The sequence below is a fragment of the Glycine soja genome, chromosome 5 (genome assembly GCF_004193775.1).
Source record: "Glycine soja cultivar W05 chromosome 5, ASM419377v2, whole genome shotgun sequence".
Lineage (NCBI taxonomy): Eukaryota > Viridiplantae > Streptophyta > Magnoliopsida > Fabales > Fabaceae > Glycine > Glycine soja.
In genome coordinates, this window is record NC_041006.1 from 33,505,497 (window position 1) to 33,525,880 (window position 20,384).

The following is a 20,384-nucleotide window of genomic DNA, read 5'->3' on the forward strand; positions in this document are numbered from 1 at the left end:
ATTTCTTCAATGAAACATCATTGATATGCAAGAATTTACCTTAAAAAAGACCATCTAATTGTGCTAGCTAAAATATAAACTAACCACGGGCTTTATTCTAGTCTTTTTAAAATCTTTAAACAAAAATACATTATATTTAAATTTCAATATAAAGTTTGATTCGACTGATGAACTTTTTAGAGGTGAAAGATCATGTGTTTTTTGGTTAACGACTGAAACTTCTTCACTTGACTAGTATTATTAATGAACAATTTATATATCTTAAGGTGAATTATTGATAGTGCATGCATTTCCAATAGTTGAAAGGATGTTGCTATTTGCAACTTCGTGCATTATCAATAGTAGGTAATGTCAAAATGATGCTGAAGTAATGCAAAGATTGGGCAAAAGAAGTAAACATGGGGAAAGAATAATAGAGCACCACACATCAATAACAATAAGAATTCCTTTACCCATAAATAAAGGTCGAGTTGTGAGGCTTAGCTCGTACCAAAATATTAAAGGTTGAGAAGAAATGATTATGATTGTGCATCATAATTTATGTTTGATTAACCATTATTTAATATAAAACAATTATTGCAAATTAATAAAACCTCACCCCAAATATACCACGTGCTCACGTTGCCTCGAAAACATAAGTCGAAAGCTTGATTTCCCTTAAGACACCGACAGTCATCTAGACCAAAGAAAAAGGAAAAATTGTTTAGATTTAATTAATCAATGCTATGATTAAGAAATTAGTAGACTTTACAAAAACAATTCAACTTTTATAGATCAGTTTGTTTCAATTCTTAACAATTTCAGTTTGGTTTAATTTATTTTTAACGACCCTAGTTCCAGTAGATACTTAGAAGCAAGGGATAAGAAGTTTCTTAATTTTGGTGATCAAAATTTCAGATACCCTTTTCTGCATTAAATATGACAGACTATCATTTCTCAGTATTCAGGCTAGTGCGGGTTACATTTTTCTTGTCCTCCTTATAGGAAAAACAACATAAATTTTATCATCAGTTTGCTCAACTACACATCTATTTAACAATTGAGTGTGTGTTTGGGCAGATGTCAAAGATGCATGGAAAACAAGATTTCCAGGTCCAATCAACAATAAAACGCGGAAGCTACAGCAGGAGGCATTGTACTGGACGCAGATCAAATCATGTGAAACATATATCTAAACCTAATCGTCATCAAAACACGCATCATTCATGCCGACATCGCCTTCTCCATCGTCATTGTCCTCAGCTTGTGCTTGAACATCAAATGCTGCAGCATTGTCAGACTGCACATCATTATCTAATGTATCAACAGGTCCAGTCACCTGAGATGGTTCAGCCACCTTTGTTTGCAAGGATGTCAGACTCTCATCACTGAAGAATGAGGAATATGGTTGTGAAACCTGCAGATGAATGATGTTTAGTTGGTCTTCAGCTAGGAGCAAAATTTGTTGGGTCCATAATTTAATTAGGAATGTATTATGCATAGATTCAGGTCGACCACCAAATGAATATTTATGCAAACATTATAGATAAAAAGGACCATGTACTAACAGAGCATGCAAATTTTGATCAATTGGCCTCAATTAAAATTCTTAGTATAATGGATCAAATTCACTGCATTGCTAATAGTAGAACATATAGAGCGCATTTACTTTGAAGAAACAGTTCCTTTTCTCTGCATTTTCCACTAGCTTGTTCCATTGTTCACTCCTCCTTAATGTTGAGGCAGATCCAACCACCTATATCAACAACAAAAAATGGATCACATTCAGGCATATGGACCAATTGAAATTCTTGAAATCATCACATTAACCCCAAAAGATACAGTACCAACACTGCAGACTTTGCTCTAGTGATCCCAACTTTCATTCGCCGGATATCCTCCACAAACCCTATACCTTTATCTTTGCTCGCCCTGACACATGAAAATATTGCAATGTCCTTTTCCCGTCCCTGAAAGAGAGACGAGAGTATTCTTTAATATCAAATCTAATGTGCCAACCATGTAAGAATTATCTTTAGAGAGAGAAGCCCAAGTTACACGACAACCCTTAAAGTAATAATCCATTGAAATGAAAGAAATATTATATTATAAAATATATACTTCATTTAACCATGATTTATTGGTCCAATTTTTGATTTTTTTTTTATAATTTAATCATGTGAAACTACACAAAGCGTTGTCTATGGTGCAGTGCAACAGTTCATGTGGATGTATATCTATAACCAGCTATTTAGATCACTCAGAATCTTAGTCTTGCAAATGTCAGGTTTATTGTATTCCAAATGATAAACAATCAAAACCTTATTTTAGTATTTGCATAATTTATTATTAAATAATCAATACTAAAAGCAAAATTGAAAATGAAGGACATCATATGATTAACATTAAGCTAGTTTACCTGGCAACCATCAACAGTACATATATCCACTATTTTCTCAGCTGACATTCCAAAGGTATCTTCAAAACGTTTTTGGAAGAGCTTGACCTGTTGACTATAGGGTGATATAATTGCAACTTGGTTACCAGACTTCAGTGTCGGATAAAGTGAAATAAGTTTTTGATACAAGAATAGAACAAAGTCAACTTCCTCAACATTTATCCATGAGCCACTCCCAGGTGGCCGAGCCTCTTTTCCCTCATGAATGTCAAAGAAGCAGAAGGGGCCAAAGCAGCGGTAATCATGCCATGCGTGTATTGCCCGTGATTTGACTTCATCCCCATCTTCCAAGGAGTCTTCATAAAACTCTCTAGAGGGAAAGCTTCTTATCTGTTTGATCATAACATGATAAAACCCACTAAGAAAAATTGACAGGAAATTCAAAAGGAAGATAAAAGTAATAGAAGAAAGGAACACAAGTGTTGGGAAAAAACACACATCTCTTCATGCACAATGATGAAAGAACACACAATAAAATTAAGAAGGCAACACCATAAAGAAAAATAGAAAATATCACAAATTTATTTAACGTGATTTGGCTTTTCATGCCTACATCCACAACAGTTTATTTGTTTAACGTGGTTTGGACCCTCATTCCTACATCCACAACACAAGTTTGTTTAATGTGGTTCGAACCCTCATCCTTACATCCACAACCTCATCACAAGTTTTCTAGACAAACTTGTAAACCCTCTCTTCACATAACCCCCCTCTCTCACTTAGAGAGGTGACCCCCTCTTCAGGTTGGATGATTCTTCTCATCTCAAGAACCTCTATTTATAGACATGACATCCTAATCTTAAAAGAGGAAACAAATCCAAAGTAATTATAAAAGGAAAGCCATTGAGTACTCAAGGTCCAAATCCAAACAAGATTGATATAATACCTATTTTTTTAACTTGATGCAACACAATGAGAAACCCAAAAAATACATCATAAGTATGAAGTATCTGGTTAGTTTTGGAGGCAATTCTCTCGTGTTTCAACCTCTTGTTTCAGAGACAATTCCCTTGAGTCTCAACCTCATGATACTCATTTGGACACAGAACATATATTAAACAAATTAGTTTTGCAAGATTCTCCTTAACATATGTATTAGAAATGGGTTAGGTAAGGCCTAACTCAACTCCAAAACCTAATTCAAGGGGGAAGGATAGCCCAAGCCTTCTAAGCAGTATTTTAGCCATATTCCTAGCCAATATAGAACATCTTAACACTATGCACTAACCTCAGGATGCATTAGGTATTGAGTCTTCAATACCATATCTTAATGAAACAAAAAGGACAAGAAAACAAAAAAAAAATCAGGTGTTAGCCAAAAGAATGGTTTAATGTATTAAATTGATAACCATCACCAAAATAATTGTTTACCCATGATTCTTAGCAACGTCAGAAATTACAGTAGCTGGAAGTTGAGCAGGATCACCAACCTTAAAAAATAGCAAGAAAATGTAGTATCAATAGGGACAACATTCGCCCAAAATAATTTGAAAAGTCTTAGTCCAACAAGTTTTAAAAGGGTTCAATAATTGTTGTAAAACAACATTTCCATATATTTTGTCTAGTCAATTAGTAAATCAATAGACATGAATTATCAATCTCATCCCTGTATACCATTTCATATCTTTTGGATTGAGAGTTACAATGAATAATGAGTTTGCTTTCTTTACAGATGCTGTCAAAAAGGTATATTTTCCCTTGAAATCCGTATTTTATAAATGATGGATAGTTAACATGTAAATTAAGACATATCTGCAACTTAAATACTATAAAAGTAAAATAGTGTAGGTCTTCATAATGCAAGGATCAACGATGAAAAGTACCAGAAAAACTTTTTTGCATTGATTGGCTAAAGGAACAAGAGTTGCAGGCTCCACCTGTCATATTAAGAGATGAAATAAAATAAGCAACATCAGTTTTACATTAGATATTGACAATCCTTAATCTGCTCATTACAAATAATAAGTAAAGGGAAAATATTTCATCTCAACTACATAATAATAAATCATTTCAACTTTCCAAGATTGCCTATTTTCATTGTAACTTGGGAAACAAGAGTTAGAATTATTAGTCTAATTTAGGAAATAAATATTGTTTCCTAAAGAATCTCTTTACGAAATCCCTCTTGTGTATTTGGTTCTACTTGTTTCATGTATGATCTTTCTCAAAGTAAAGATAAATTATCTGTCATATTATGAAATTTCTTTCTTGGGTCTTCTTGACTTGGGGAACTGGGGTTACTAACTCTCCTACAAATAGATTCTTCAGTTCTGTTGATGTCACCTTTTTCAAGGATACACCTTTATTCAGTATACAAGTGGAACCAGATTCAAGATCTTAGGTCTTATCGCTGCCTTATCTAAGCAACCCTATTTTAATCCTCAAAAGTCAACAACCTCTTCCCAACCACAGCAGTTCTCTCCTTGCCTACTCACTTCTTAATTCTTATCAGTGTCATCCTCATCATATGCCTCCAGAAGTAGCCCCTTTCTATAGTCTAGTGATTCATTTCCTGCTTTAGCGTCTTCACCTATTCTAGTCCCACCTGAATCTCCAACTGACTTACCTATGGCTGTTCGCAAATGTATTTATTCTTCCTATAATCTTCATCCCATTTATAATTATTAGATAGCTTTGTCACATTGATTTTTTTGCTATTTTTTTGTTTCCCTTTCTTGATAACATGGATCTCTTATACTCCAAATACTTTCTACTCTATTATAAAAAAAATAAACCAATTGTTACACCAATATGAGTGATTGACTGATAACTAAATACATGAGTTAAGGACAACCAGGAAGAATATTATGATATTAAACTATGGAAGTAGAAGTAATTCAATTTCTTTTTCTTCATACAATTTAATGAAGTTGATGTTAGACACTTTTCATATTCCAGTGCTCCAAACATGCATGTTTAAGCTTGCGGGAGGAGCTGAGTTTTATATCATGAGATAAGTAGAATCCCTATAACAAGGAAAATCCTTGGGAGCACTGTCCCATTAAAAAACTTCACTAAAAGACATGAGGCCCTCTCATTTGACAAATATTTTTTTAGGGATTTTAGATATATTTCAGATTGTAGAATTAGTCCTCTATTACTTATTTACTCCGAGGTACATATGATATTTTGTATTCATCTTGCACAAAGATTATTCATTCGCTCTAAAGAAAGTGGCCAATAACAACTAGGAAAGCAAGCTGTTAAAGTTTAATAATAATTGTCAGTCCTCTCCGGCCCCAAAATAACTAATTTATCTGATTTATAATATAAAACTATTTCTGTCTTTCACCTAATAGCTTAAGCTTTCCAGATAGTTGCTTCATGGCATATTATCAGTCTCTATGATCAGATGGTCTAGAGTTCAATCCTTGCCTCCCCTATTCTTTTCTAATAAAAAGTTAAATTATAGCACAATATGGCTATGGACATGCATTATCCACGGTTCAAGCCCAAAGGACTCTTGTGAGAAGGGTTGAGGATGAGATAGATTTATAACAAAAAATTGTTCATATGTCTTCACCTGATAGCTTAAGTTTTAGGGATAGTTGGTACGTGACAGTTATTCCATCTGCATACTATTCAAAATTAGTTGCAGGAATATTTTCAGGAACTGCAGCAACTTCCTTTAGACCAAACTTTGGCAAGTTAGTTTATAATACAAGCATCTAACAAGTGATTCAGCAACTAAACTGAAGAAGATTTCACACTTACAGCTTGTGCTGCTTCATCTATAATCACAACATCAAAGCTGCGGTTTAGTTTACTGAAAACATGGGAACCACTAAAGCTGAGAGTCGAGAAGACCTGCCAAGCAAAAAGAAAATACTAAAAAAATCACATTGCATTTTGCTTTTCCTTTTGCATTCAACATAAGCATGAAATATATACAATTGTGGCCTCATCTAAAATTGCAGCCCGGAGACTATCATCATTACTTCCTGCAGGACCATTACTCTGTTTATTAGTAGATGATTTATTAGTACTGGCACGTTTTTGTTTCATCTGCACGTAAAATTTTAAACATGAAAATTTGACCCAAATTACATTTAAGTGCAGATTAACAATACAAATTGCAATATAAACAGATATCCTGTAAATAAAATTTAGACTACCAATTCATTAGTCAAAAAGTACAGTCAAAATTGGCAGGTTTGAACCAAGTTCAAGAAATATGTATTAAGCTCAAAATTCATTTTCGTTAACAACATTATTTTCCTCAAAGGTCTATAAAAGTTCATCAGTCATCACCATATCTTCAGTGGTTGATACTTGAAACACATCATAAATAAAGCTAGGGGTGATGAATATGCTTTGGGCTTGAAATCTACATATTAATGTGTTTTGGCCCAATTATAAGATGTATGAAGCTTGAACACAAATTAAAATCATTTCAGCGATCAGAGATCCTTGCAATAAAAGCAAAAAGATGTAAATAAGTTTTCAGTCCTAGTGAAGTGATGATGAAGCTTAAACATCTTCAAGTGCAAATGCAATTTTGGCACAGTTCATGGATACCTATTGGTCAAAAGCCTACAGAATAATGCAGGTTTTTGGTTCATAACAATGGCATTGGTGTCAATATTAAATGAGGATCTAGATTCCCTAAACTCATCTCTCTATTTTATTGTTATTACCCTCTCTCTCCCTTTCAGTTATTCTACATTATTTCCTTCCCCAGTCCCCACTCTCACCTGCCACATCAGCAATCTGTTAGGTTCAACTCTATTAGCACAACTATTCTCCAGGTTTCCCATTCTGCCCTTGTTTCAGTGGATTAGTCCACTGCATCCCTTTGTACCCCTTGGTACCTACAACTAAGTAATGGGGTCTATCACTGTCACTCTGGACGTCCGTACAGGCATTCAACAATAAGAATGGTGAGAAGATAAAGTAATCTAAAATGAAATAAAATATAACCTCCTTCACAGATGCCTGAAACACATTCACCAGCATAATTAACTCCAAACAATCGATGTTCTTTATAGTAACAAATGTTGCAGTCTTTTCATCTACAACCTTTGTCCCTATATATAAGACCCTTTCAATTAATTCAGTCTTTAAGAAAAGTAGTTAATTTAGTTAAAATCACATTAAATTTGTCAATATTTGTACTACTCTTCCAAGATTATCCTTCATTTCTCTCTCCACTTAATTGCTTCTCACCTAATTAATTAATGTGGCTTCTATTCTCCAGTCCTAATAAGGGAGAGTGTAACTATTTAAGGGTATTATAGGAAACAAATATTTAATGCACCAAACAATTAGAAGAGGGTCTTATAGAAAGAGACAAACAATAAAGTGAAAAGGATCTCATATATAGGGACAGATGTAATAATTTTAGACCATGCATTATATTACAGCTCTTCATTAATTTAATGAAAATGTTAGCATCCCCTTAGGCTGATTTTTAACATCTAAAAGTGGAAAGTTTTTATTGAAAAAGAAAAAAAGAATTATTAAATTTTTATATTTTCAAATCAATAAAAGTTTTCTTTGTCAATAAAAACTTACCACTTTTAGATGCATAAATCTGCCCCAAGTAACACCTGACCTATTAATTTAATAGCTAAGCTCCCCTCCTGACCTGCCAGGCATGATTATGGCATTAAAACTAAATTTTACAGAATATGGAAGATTAAATAACAGCAGTGGCAGCATAGCTAATTAAAACGCATTCGGTCTAATCTTCCATACAAGTTCATCCAGGGAAACAGCCTTGATAGAATGATGTGCTTTGAGACCAATCCGCACAATTTTAGGGCAATAAACACGATCATTTTCATCATGTATGCCTGAGAACATGCATGAACAACAATTAAAAAATAAATATGCAATCATGATAAGATTAAGATTGTATAGAAATAAGGCCACACAACCAGGATCACAATGACATCTCCCTAGTAAAGGTGTCCCAGTTGAAATCTTAACCCCCACCCGAAACAGAAAACTAAGAGGGACAAAAATCATACTGCACTAAATGCATCATTTTTAATTTTTATATAAGGAATCTCAATTCTGCAAGCTTCAGAACTCTTGGCATTAAAATTTAGTACACAAATACTTTCAGCTGACTAATTGCCAAATTTTGCATGCTATCTGAACAAATAATCCTTGGCACTCTTTTGCTCTAGTAGCATTGCTGCATAACGCAAGGAAATGTAGTGCAAAAGAAAAAACTTCTTTCCCATATTAAATGCATTAGAGAAACTTCATACCTCCATTGAAAACCCTCAACACAATCTCATCAAGGGCAGAGTTTGATGGGGCGCATACTAGCACTCTTACACGATACTTACGATTTGAAGTTAGAGCTTCAGGTTTCTGATAATACCCATCATTAGAGAAGATATTATTTTGCAAAATCAACAATTTTAACCAACGAAACAGTACTTACTAGTTCATTTCCAGTAGTTGGAAAAAACCATCATCACCATCTTTCGGCATCAAACTATCCCTTGGATTAATACCATTAAACCATGGAGACGCTAGTGCCCAATGTCTTTGTCTGCCAAAGGAAAAGGGAATAGAAAAAATAAAAAAAAAAATCTTCTAGCAAGATGAAATATGAAAAGTGCAATCAACTAACAAAGCTAGCATAAAAACCATCTTTGTCCTATTTTAATAGTTCTTGGGGAAGAATGGTCATCATCCAAATTGATTATAAATGAATAACTCTAGATGGTACAGCAATATAACAGAAGATCTGACAGGTGAAATTAATCAACAAGGTGATTGTGGAATATCTAATTTAAAACTAACTATAGCAAGGCACTAGTGCAACATCATCTAATCGAATTAAATTGTTCTTGAATTCCACAAAGCCTAAGAGTGAAAGAGGAAGCCAATATGCAAGGCATACTAAGGACGCCAAAATCAACTTCATCAGTTTGGAAGTGTACTCTGCTATAGACTTGCATTCATAACCTCTACTAAATAATAAAACTGACTTATCTGACCTATACATCAATCATCCAGAATTGTACTTTGATTAGAATCTCTTATTAAATGAAAACCCTACTTATGAATACTCTTATCCAAATACTTTCTTTGGAGCTTGGAGAATTCTAAAGTAGAGTTAAGCCAGTTTGTTTTCTCACTCTTATCATCCTTCAACAACACAGATATCAAATAAGTAATCATCCAGATCACTTACAGATATCATGCCCTTAACTTTAAACAATCCTCCCAGCTTCTTATGATGCTAATTTAAAGTTATACCAACTTATGTGAACAGAAACCAAGAAAATGTGCACTTAATTACAACTATTTTCTTGATGTTTACTTTACGATATAATATAAATATCAATTTTTACCCTCCTTGTTGCACTTCTACTTTGATTTAAAACAATATTTAAATATGAACCACTGGAAGATAGGCACAGCCAGAGAGGAAAAATGTATAACACAATGCTAGAAGAAACCAATAATGTAAAGAACAAAAAATTTGAAGATGTCCCAGATGGAGAATAAAAAGAAATATCATATCAGAATCACAGGAAAAACCAACATCCATGACTTGAAGTTGTCTTGAATAAGTGAAGCCTAGATATTCTCAAAGCAAATCTTACTTCTCCTCAATAGGTAATTGTGGTCCCTGACTTAGCTCATAGGTCCTGCTTCCAAGAAACAAATATCAATAAACATATGTATGAGCAAAGAGAAACATTAGGCAAAAATGTGACCATAAATTGCTTGGTAGAAGCAAAAATTGCTTCAAAATCTCACATCTACCAGACACACTCTTATAATGCTTTGCCCAAGACAATAATCAAAACCAAAAACAGAATTTTTAGACATAGAAGACTACAGAAATGCATAAAAATATTATACATACTTTGAATGCATTCTTGTAGGAGTAGCATGCAAAATGGTACTTAGAATCCCAAGTATGGTCTGAGTCTTCCCAGTCCCTGGGGGCCCCTGAAAGAGAGTTGTTAGGCTCAGCTACAATTTTTTTATATATATATTAAAAAAAATACTATACATTGATAACAAGTTAACAACCCAGATATACATCTCATAATATCTAGCAAAGGGATAATGCATGTCAATAGAAATTACAACAGCAAGAAAGGACCTAGCTTCAGCAAAAAAATCTGGAAAGGACCTAGTGACATGATGCAAATGGACATTATAACCTGTTTTCCAGTAGTAAAAAATTACAAACTCTAACTCAATGGCCTAGCTTTCAAGCTTTGTATGATAAGAAACACAAAATAGCAAAGGATAAATTATATTTGTTACAAGAAATCAGGAACTGAACCAGTTCACAATTCAACCAGTCTAACTGATTAGTCTGTTTCTTACAGAACTTTAAAAAAATAATGCTCAGGCTTTTTGAAGCTCAAAAAGAATATCACGACTAATTTAGCCTAAAATTAGAGAAAAAACTGGCTGGAAGACATCTTGAAATCGGCAGTTCTTTGTAATAAATTTCTCCCAATTTCTAACTATAAAAAACAAGTCTTTTTACAAAAAAATTCAGCATACACCGATAAACATAACATCAAATATTACCTAAAACAAACGGCATGTATGCAAAACATTAAATGAATTTTACAGCAGAAGCAAAGCCAGACATAGAGGCCAACCTGTATCAGGACAAAGACTTTTGATGATAGACCAGCCTGCAACAGAAATAAAATGTTACTATGGAATAAATAATGCTACATGAGCTTTATGTCTTGTAAAAGAATAAAAACTTTTGATCGATCCTCCCTTATAAAGATTCTTTGGTCCTTTTTTCTCTCTTCTTTGTTGTTTGACTTATAAGTTACTATGGCATATGTTGCAAAGGAGATTTTTCTTATAATTGTACATGCTTGGATGAGCTTTAAACTAAAAAAGCAAAAAATAGCTAAACTTTTATGCTTCTTGAAAGACCTTACAAAAGCTAATTTTGAGAAAGGAGAAGCTATTCAAACATTAAAAAGTATTTTTTGAAAACTGCATCCAAATTGAAAATAGCTTTTACTTTTTTCAGAAGATCTTTCCAACAGCTTCATCAACAAAAAGACATTTTCTCTTCCAAAAAAGTACTAAGAGTTTCATAAAACAAAAGAAAATGATAAAGAAAGCATACACGAAGATGGGAAGAGATTGGTGAGCTTTTTAAGGTTTTTGTTTTACTGTTCTTTTTAATGTTGATTTTAGGTAGTTTGCTTTGGAGGTCACTTGCTCTTGCATTTCTTTTTTTTTAACTCCTATATCAAAACAAAAAGAAATTGAGATGAGATTTTTTTGGTATAATTGATTGAGATGAGATTGAAATTATAGAATCTAAGCCTTTAACATGTACAGAAGAAAAGAAAATGAGGGAAAACAAGGAGCATGCTCAAACTGGGAAAACTTGGAAACAAGAAAATGAGAAACAGGACTCTGAAAGATATGTTATGCATGATAATATGCTTGAAGTACTACATCCTGAATTTTAATTATAGCATCCTTTTAACTAAATGTCAAATCCAAACTTGAAAATATGTCATCTTAAATAATTGCCAGAATCCCTATTTATCCTTTCCAAACAATATATCAGCAGCTAACAATGATACAAAGAGAAAGAACACTGGATTGCTTAAAAAAAAGCAAAAAGATAATTAATAAACCTGAAACTCAGTTGATGAATAAGTTTTTGTTACTCTATTGAACTTCTAAACTAAAAACTTACTGTTATGGCCTCACGTTGGTACTGATTGAAAGCACTTTCAACATATTCCCTCAAAGGGATTGGGATTTTCCAACCCTCGGCTTCTGTGCCAAAATTCTCTCCAACTGCATTTAATATTAAATCCTTGTATGGGAGACAGCTTATAGTTCGTACAGCCAAATACTCACGAGCAATGGTAGATAAGCTGCACAGCTGCATGATTTTCACATTGGATCAAATTATAAGAACCTTTCAGCTGTTAAGAAAAAAATAATGAAAACCTCTATACCTTTTTTATAAATTAATAAAACCAATTCATTAGTCAAGGATGAAATCCCCCAAGTATAAAAAGCACACAATTGATATCACTTAATTCTATACAAGGAAAGGGGACAAACTAGACCAAAAAAGTGGAACTACATTTTTTTTTATCAGCAAAATTAATATTATATTATAAATAATTCAGTACACGGGGTACTGATGAGTGTACAGATCTTGAGCCAGATAAACAGAAATATGGTGTCCTCATACAAGCAATATCTCAAGAATTAGGAGATCTTATATCTGACAGAATGCTTAGCTCAAAACTATCCAGTGTCTATATACTTACCCCTCCCTGATTACAAAAACCATCACTAATATTACAGGACCAGTGGTGAAAAGGTATGTCAAAACCTTTTTCCAGATTTTTTAGCCACGTCCAGCACAAGAAAATAGCACCCTCCATGAATTTACTAACATTGAAACTTTCATTTAAAAGATAATCTGGTTTCTATGCTGCCAAATACTCCAAGTTAAGGAAATCCACCAAATATACCAACGCTGTATCCTGATACCAGAAAACCTCCCAAAAGCATGTTGGAGGAAGTGTTGTCTTGGAGTTTGCAGAAATGCACCGCTGATGTTTATCCAGGACATCGATTCCCACCAAAGCGGCAGAATTTTACTGCAGCTGAAAAATAGGTGTGCTGTATCCTCTTCCTTGTTTCTGCAGAATAGGCACATAGAATCAATACTTCCAATATTTCTCCTACGTAAGTTCATCTTTGTTGGCAATCTGTCCCGGATTAATCTCCAAGCGAAGAAGGAGGCTTTGCTTGGGATCTTTAATTTCCACAGTTCATTAAGAGCTCCATCTTGATTCTCATTTGTGGTATCTCTCATAAGCAACATGTACACATTCCCCACTGTATAGTTGCCACTTGAATCTCTCTTCCAGACCCACTTGTCCTGTCGGTTAAGATGTATTGTAATACCTTCTATGTCCCCTAGGAACTTAGAAGCCATATGTATTTCTACATCAAAAAGTGGTCGCCTCAACTGAAATCTCCACCCCCAGCCTGCATCTAATAAACTCCCCATCTGCTGGATAAACTGTTCTTGCTGGTAAGAATTAATGTATAGCCTAGGGTACTTCAGCATGAGTGGTACACCATCTTCTCTCCAACCATCCTCCCAAAATCTCACCCTTGCTCCGCACTCCACCTTCCATTTTATCCCTTTTTCAAACCAATTACGCTCCTCAGTAGAATGAGTAATGAATCTAATGTCTTGTCACCATAAGGATTCACTTTTGACCCTTCTTTCCTCATCCAAGTTCCTCCATCCTCCGTATTTTGAATCCAACACCCGAGCCCACAGTTTCCCTTGGTGATGGAATAAATTCCATCGCCATTTTTCGAGAAGGGCATAATTAAATTTCCTTAGGTACCTAATTCCCAGTCCCCTTTTCTCCTTTGGTAGGCAAACTGAATCTTAGGGTTGTCAATACAGGCCGGCCCGCCCCGCTAAGCAAAACGGGCTACCTTTCCTAGCCTGGCCCGTTTCAAGCTGGCTTGCTTGGCCCGCAAGCCACCCGCCAGCCCGCCAATTTATTTATTTATTTTTTCCAGATTTTGTATTGTCCTTTATCATTGTTGGTAACATCAATTTAGCATTGTCCTTTATTGTTGTTGGTAGCATTAACTCTTGTCACTTTATAATTTTTTATAACTAAAAATAATAATATACTAGAAGTAAGCAATAAAAGAATAAAACCTATCACAAACATCAATATCTAGAATCTAGATGACCTTCAGACCTTGTCACCTTGTGTGCCTCTAATCCCTCAAAACTTCCTGTATTTAAGGTTTTTACACAGATTAAAAAAATATTTATATATACAAACTTAAACTAAATTATTCTAATTTATAAATCATAAAGAGAAACTAAAAGTCCACAATACAAAATAATTATCCAATAATTGTCCAATAACTCAAACTCAATAATAATAATCATAAACATAAACTCAAGACTACTCAATGTCCAATAATTATCCACAAACTCACATTAGCATCAAAGTCAATGTCCACACTAATAGTCCACAAACTCACATTCAAGCATCAAAGTCAATGTCCACACTAAAACCCTCAGTATTACAACTTGTCCATAAATCACAAGTCAAAGAAATCCTATTAGGGATGGTCATCGTGGTGGCTTTAATCGTGGTGGTGGCTACAGTCGTGGAGGCAATGACTCTAGCTGTGCTGGAGGTTGTTGTGGTGGCGGCAAAGGCCGCAGTCGTTATGCAAATTTTCAGTGCCAAATTTGGTCACACGGCAACGGTGTGTCATTTACGCTATGATTCTGATTTTCAGCCAAACGAGTCTCTCACTCTATTGGAACCGGTGTTTCAAGGCAATTCATCGAACACCTTTGATTCAAAACAGAATCCAAGAACTAATTTCCACAAAGATTCCCAACCTAGTGCAATGCTGGTTAATTCTGAAAATCAAGATCCTAACTCTACTACTTGGATACCTGATTTTGGTGCATCCTTCCACGTAACTGGAGAGTCTCAAAACATACAGCAACTTGTTCCTAATGACCTCTACAAGTTTCGACATTTTGCACTCAAAGACTCTGCTTCAGCCACCTGCCTACTTTCAAATTCCAGTGTTCATTTGTTGTTACTTTTGTTTCTAGTAGTTCTAATACACATTTATGATTCCATTCTAAATCCAATTTCTAATGTTAAAATAGCACCTAGTACTAACTCTCAAACTATATGGCACCTTAGATTGGGCCATCCTAATGCTAATGTACTAAGGATTGTGCTTAATCATTGTAATACACCATAGTTAATAAAACTGTTTGAATTTTGTGCTGCTTGTTGTGTTGGTAAGTCACATAGACTACAATCTTCTCGTCTCAAACTATATATTCTGTTTCTCTTGAACTTATATACAGTGATTTGTGGGGACCATCTCATATTTCATCCTCAAATGGTTTCTCTTCTTATATAAACTTTGTTGATGTCTATTCTAAGTTCACTTGGATCTATTTTCTTAAAATAGAAACGATTTCTGTTTTTCAGCAATTTAAAACCATGGCTGAACTCCAATTTGATACTAAAATAAAGAGTGTTCAAACAGATTGGAGAGATGAATTTGGACTTCTTACCTCATTTCTTCAAACCCATTGGATCATTCACAGGCTGATTTGCGCTCACACACATCATCAAAATGATTTTGTGGAGAGAAAACACAGGCATATAGTTGAGTTAAACCTCACTCTTCTCAAACAAGCTTGTCTCCCTTTATAATTTTGGGATTTTGCCTTCCAAACTATTATTTATTTGATAAACAGACTTCCCACTGCCTCTCTTAAATTTCAAGTTCCTTATATTGTTTTATTCAACAAGTCACCTAATTACAATTTTTTGAGAAACTTTGGATGTTCTTGCTATCATTTTCTCAGACCCTATAATAAACACAAACTTATTTAAGGTCACATGAGAGTTTGTTTCTTGGTTATTCCACTTCTCACAAAGGCTACAAGTGTCTCTCTCCTAAAGGCAAATTATATGTTTCCAAAGATGTCTTCAATGAACTTAAATATTCGTACAATGATCTTTTTCCATCTTTGTCCACCTATGTCACTTCTTCTAAGAGTAATTTTTTACCTATTGCTCATATTCCTCTTGTTTCACCTTCTCCTAATGAACTCACTCCTTCTTAACATGCTGAGACTAATTTTACTTCTATAAGTGTTGACCCTTCTATATCCCTCAATACTGAACTCCCTAATTCTCAAAATGTCACACCATATTTTCCTCTTTCAAATGCTGAACCAAATTTTGTTACTAATGAACAGCCTAACACTGCTTCTGACTTAAACAGAAATTCATGTGAACTATCCATTACCTCTTCTTCTCATTCTCACACTGTCAGTTCTCCTTCTTCTTCTAATCCTGTTCTTCCCTCACAAAATTTCCATTCTGTGCAAACCAGATCCAAGTCTGGAATTCATCAACCTAGGCTGCATCCTTCACTATTTTTGGCACATTGGGAACATAAGACAGTTAAACAAGCTCTTGCTGACCCTTAATGGTTTGCTGCTATGAAACAAGAGTATGAGGCTCTTCTTAACAATAAAACATGGGATCTTGTTCCTCTTCCCAAAGACAGACAAGCTGTGGATTGTAAGTGGGTCTTCAGAATTAAGGAGAATGTTGATGGGACAGTTAATAGGTTCAAGGCTAGGTTAGCAGCTAAAGGATTTCATCAAGTTGTTGGTTGTGACTTTAATGAAACCTTTCTCCTGTGATAAAACCTGCTAGAAATAGGCTAATTATCACTCTTGCTATCACTAATAAATGAGATTTGTTCCAGCTAGATGTCAACAATGCCTTTTCAAATGGCTATCTTGAAGAGACTATCTACATGCAGCAGCCACAAGGCTTTGAAAGTTCAGATAAAACCTTGGTTAACAATCTACAAAAAGCATTGTATGGCCTTAAACAAGCCCCAAGACAGTGGTTTGATAGGCTAAAAGGAACTCTGTTACAGCTTGGGCTTGCCACCAGCAAGCGTGATCCTTCTTTGTTTGTTTATAAAGACAAAGGACATATTATCTACATTTTTGTTTATGAAGATGATATTATTATTACTAGTACCTCCAATGTTATAATTCAGCAACTCACCACCAAGCTTCATTCCAATTTTTCTCTTAAACAATTGGGAAAACTTGACTATTTTCTTGGCATAGAAATCAAATCATTGGCTGATGGGACTATACTACTGACTCAAAGCAAATATATCAGAGATTTGCTTCAGAAAACCAAAATGGCAAAAGCACAATCTATTTCTTCCCCTATGACTGCTAATTGCAAGTTAACCAAAGTTGGCTCAGATTTACTTAGTGATTCATCTCTCTATAGGTTTGTTGTTGGTGTTCTCCAATATACAACCATTACAAGGCCTGAGTTAAGCTATGTTGTGAACAAGGTCTGTCAGTTCACGGCTAATCCTATGGACTTTCATTGGACAGCTGTTAAATGCATTCTAAGGTACCTCAAAGGCTTTATTCATCATGGTCTGCATTTCAAGGCTGTTCCTTCCTCTCAGCCTTTAACTATGAAAGCTTTATGTGATGTTGATTGGGCCTCGGATCCAAATGATAGAAGGTCTACGTCTGTTGCAGTGATTTATTTTGGTCCTAATTTGGTCTCATGGTGGTCCAAGAAACAACAAATTGTGGCTAGATCTTCCACTGAAGCTAAATACAGGAGCTTGGCTCAAGCCACAACTGAAGTTACAGGGATTCAAACTCTTTTAACAGAGTTATTTGTTCCTTTTCAGACCCCAGAGATTTACTGTGACAATCAAAGTGCAGTGGCTATCACTCATAATCCAGTTCTTCATTCCCCAACTAAGCACATGGAGATTGACATCTTTTTTGTCGGGGAGAAAGTCTTAGCTAGAGAGCTCGAAGTGTATCATATTCCTGCTATATATCAATGGACTGATGCCCTCACTAAGCCTCTATCACCAACTCGGTTTTTTTTTCTTAGGTTCAAACTCAATGTAGTTGAGTCTATTTCTAACCCTCAACAACGACATATAGCAGTACTTACAAATAAGTGAATAACCTACCAATGGAGGACCAATCAAATCCATGACCATTTTTATATAATAGATAATCAAATATGAAATATCAAGTGCAGGAGGGAATTAAATATAATGATATTTTATCTTTTTTAGAGTAGCTAATCTCCTCCTTCCTCCTCCTCAAAATATACCTAATATGTGTAAAAATGCATACATGTAATTGAAATATATAAAAATGTAAGTTTAATTATTTCATGTGATTGAAACACACGCACATTGTCAATGGAAGTAACTGCCAAGAATAAAAGAATGTATTATGAAATCAATATGTTTTTTTTGCCATTTGTGGCCTGATTTTAGCAAGTGAAACTTCAGGCACCCTTGTATAGAGCAAAAACCAAATATCATAATAGTACCTGACATGTAAAGTCTTCATCTAATTGCAGTACTCAAGATAAAACTAAAGAATGCATATACAACAAAGAACAATGTCAATATTATTATTATTTGCAAACAAGCAATGTCTACAAAGGAATATTTTTTATTCTTAACAAAAAATTATAATATCCAAGAAATGCCATAGTAATAAAAACATTAAAATTCATAGTTGATAGGCAAACTACATCTTTCCTCTGGCAAGAATACAAGATAGAACAAGTTACCTTCATAAAATATAACTGTCTCTCTGTCTCGCATATATGAGAGCGCATGTTAAACAGTCTGGGGCAAGATTGTACATTATCTGTATTGAAATTTGAGAACTCTCCAGCAAGATAGAGTCTAACTCGAAGAAGCCTTGTTTCAAAAAATTTCCGCACATGTTCCACCAAGGCAAATGCATAAACAGTAGGTAATCTTTTGCCATTCAAAAACTGTGCAGTGACAAATATTGATAGCAAATCAGGTCAAAATAGGCAAACAATTCAAAGTCCAAAAGCACAAAATCTCTTATCACTAGTAGTACCTTCTCTTTTGAAAGCAGCAAAAGATCATTTTGTGATATTGATTCTCCCTCGTTTATTTCACACGGAAATTCTATAAAGTGAAAGTCATCCGCCTCACTCCAACTTTTAACCACCCCCAATTTCCATTCAGTAACTGTGGTCAGGCAAACGAAAAAAGTTCTTTAGCAACAAAAAAAAAACCTCCAAACTTTTTTTGTGCGCCTAGGGTATCTCAGCCAAGAGCTGGAGATTAATCTAGAGATTTATTTAAGGGGCTACTCTCTCCTAATAGATATTCTCCCATACACACAGACTTGGGGTCAAACTCCTGACTACATGCTTAAGGAGTATACTTACATTTCAAACCATACCACACCATATTGAAAGGGGGAACCGCAATTTAGGCAGAGCTTTAATAGTCCACTGGCAAGTGCTACAATGCCATTAACTATAGACAATGCTACATTGCTACTGCTAGAATAACAATAATCCACTGAAAAAATAGACGCGAAAATAGTTTAAATTAAAAATACCCTCTTCCTCCTCTTTCTCCTAAATGATCTGGGATTTGGCTTCTTCAAAGACGAGGGACTCGTATGTGGCAATGTAATCATCAACATCTTTGTAGCGTTGCTTCACCTTCACGAGTGTCGGCACCACAGTCCCTTTCTTCTCGTTGTTTTTCTGCTTCTGAAAGCATCAAACTTGAAAGACTTATTATTGAATGTAAAAACAAATGAACAAAGAAATAAAAAAGAGTAAGGGAATGAAGTGAATTGCCTTGGATTTCTTGAGGAGAGCAAAGTAGTCCCAACTAAGAATAATCTGGTAGAAGCGGCGGATTACAGATTCTTCCTGAAGCTTTTCCTTCCCCACCACCGCCATAACAACAACAACAACAACAATCACTGAACGAGACAAGAGACACAGGGTTTAAGACTAAAATAAAAATCACCCTTTTAAAACAAAACTAAACCCAATACTATTGTTAATGTCAAAGAATGATTTTTATCTACAGTGCGTGCAATCAACATAAACACTGTGGTTCCTGAGACTTGAGAGTGTGATTACCTGGAAAATGGTGCGACTGCAACGCACGGCGGCGGCCTGGTGGTTGGCGCGGCAACCAGTGGCGCCGGACGGGCCTCCAGTGGCTGCCGCGACGGCGGTTGGAGGTTGTGCTCGTGCAACGGCGCGGGACTTTACTCTTAGAAGTAGTGCATTGATGGGCTTTTACATAATAATCCTGATTTAATCCGCTAAAAAGTTTATTTACTTTTAATAAAATGTAATTCATACAGAGAGATATTAATATAATTTTATTATTAAAAAAATTGCATACAAATACTACAATAACCCTAAATTTTATGTTTATTAGCGGAAATACGGGAGCTGTCACGCCTGTATGTTCATATTTTTATTGTGCTGTTACGTTAAAAAAATTAATATATTATAATAATTTATAATTATAATATATGAATTTT

General features: G+C 34.7%; 1 pseudogene across 1 annotated transcript; it reads right to left on the reverse strand.

Moving 5' to 3' along the window:
- Nucleotides 1-876: 876 nt before the first annotated feature.
- On the reverse strand, nucleotides 877-20,148 carry LOC114411326 (annotated as a pseudogene). The gene is made up of 21 exons (XR_003666428.1): nucleotides 19,972-20,148; nucleotides 19,681-19,808; nucleotides 19,434-19,590; nucleotides 18,921-19,054; nucleotides 18,619-18,828; nucleotides 12,108-12,299; nucleotides 11,032-11,067; nucleotides 10,275-10,360; nucleotides 10,009-10,053; nucleotides 8,835-8,945; nucleotides 8,656-8,761; nucleotides 8,135-8,232; nucleotides 6,329-6,442; nucleotides 6,152-6,244; nucleotides 4,261-4,314; nucleotides 3,809-3,867; nucleotides 3,670-3,703; nucleotides 2,399-2,881; nucleotides 1,827-1,949; nucleotides 1,649-1,735; nucleotides 877-1,396 (listed from the first exon to the last, which is right to left on the reverse strand). The product of XR_003666428.1 is annotated as a probable helicase MAGATAMA 3 (transcript).
- Nucleotides 20,149-20,384: the final 236 nt, after the last annotated feature.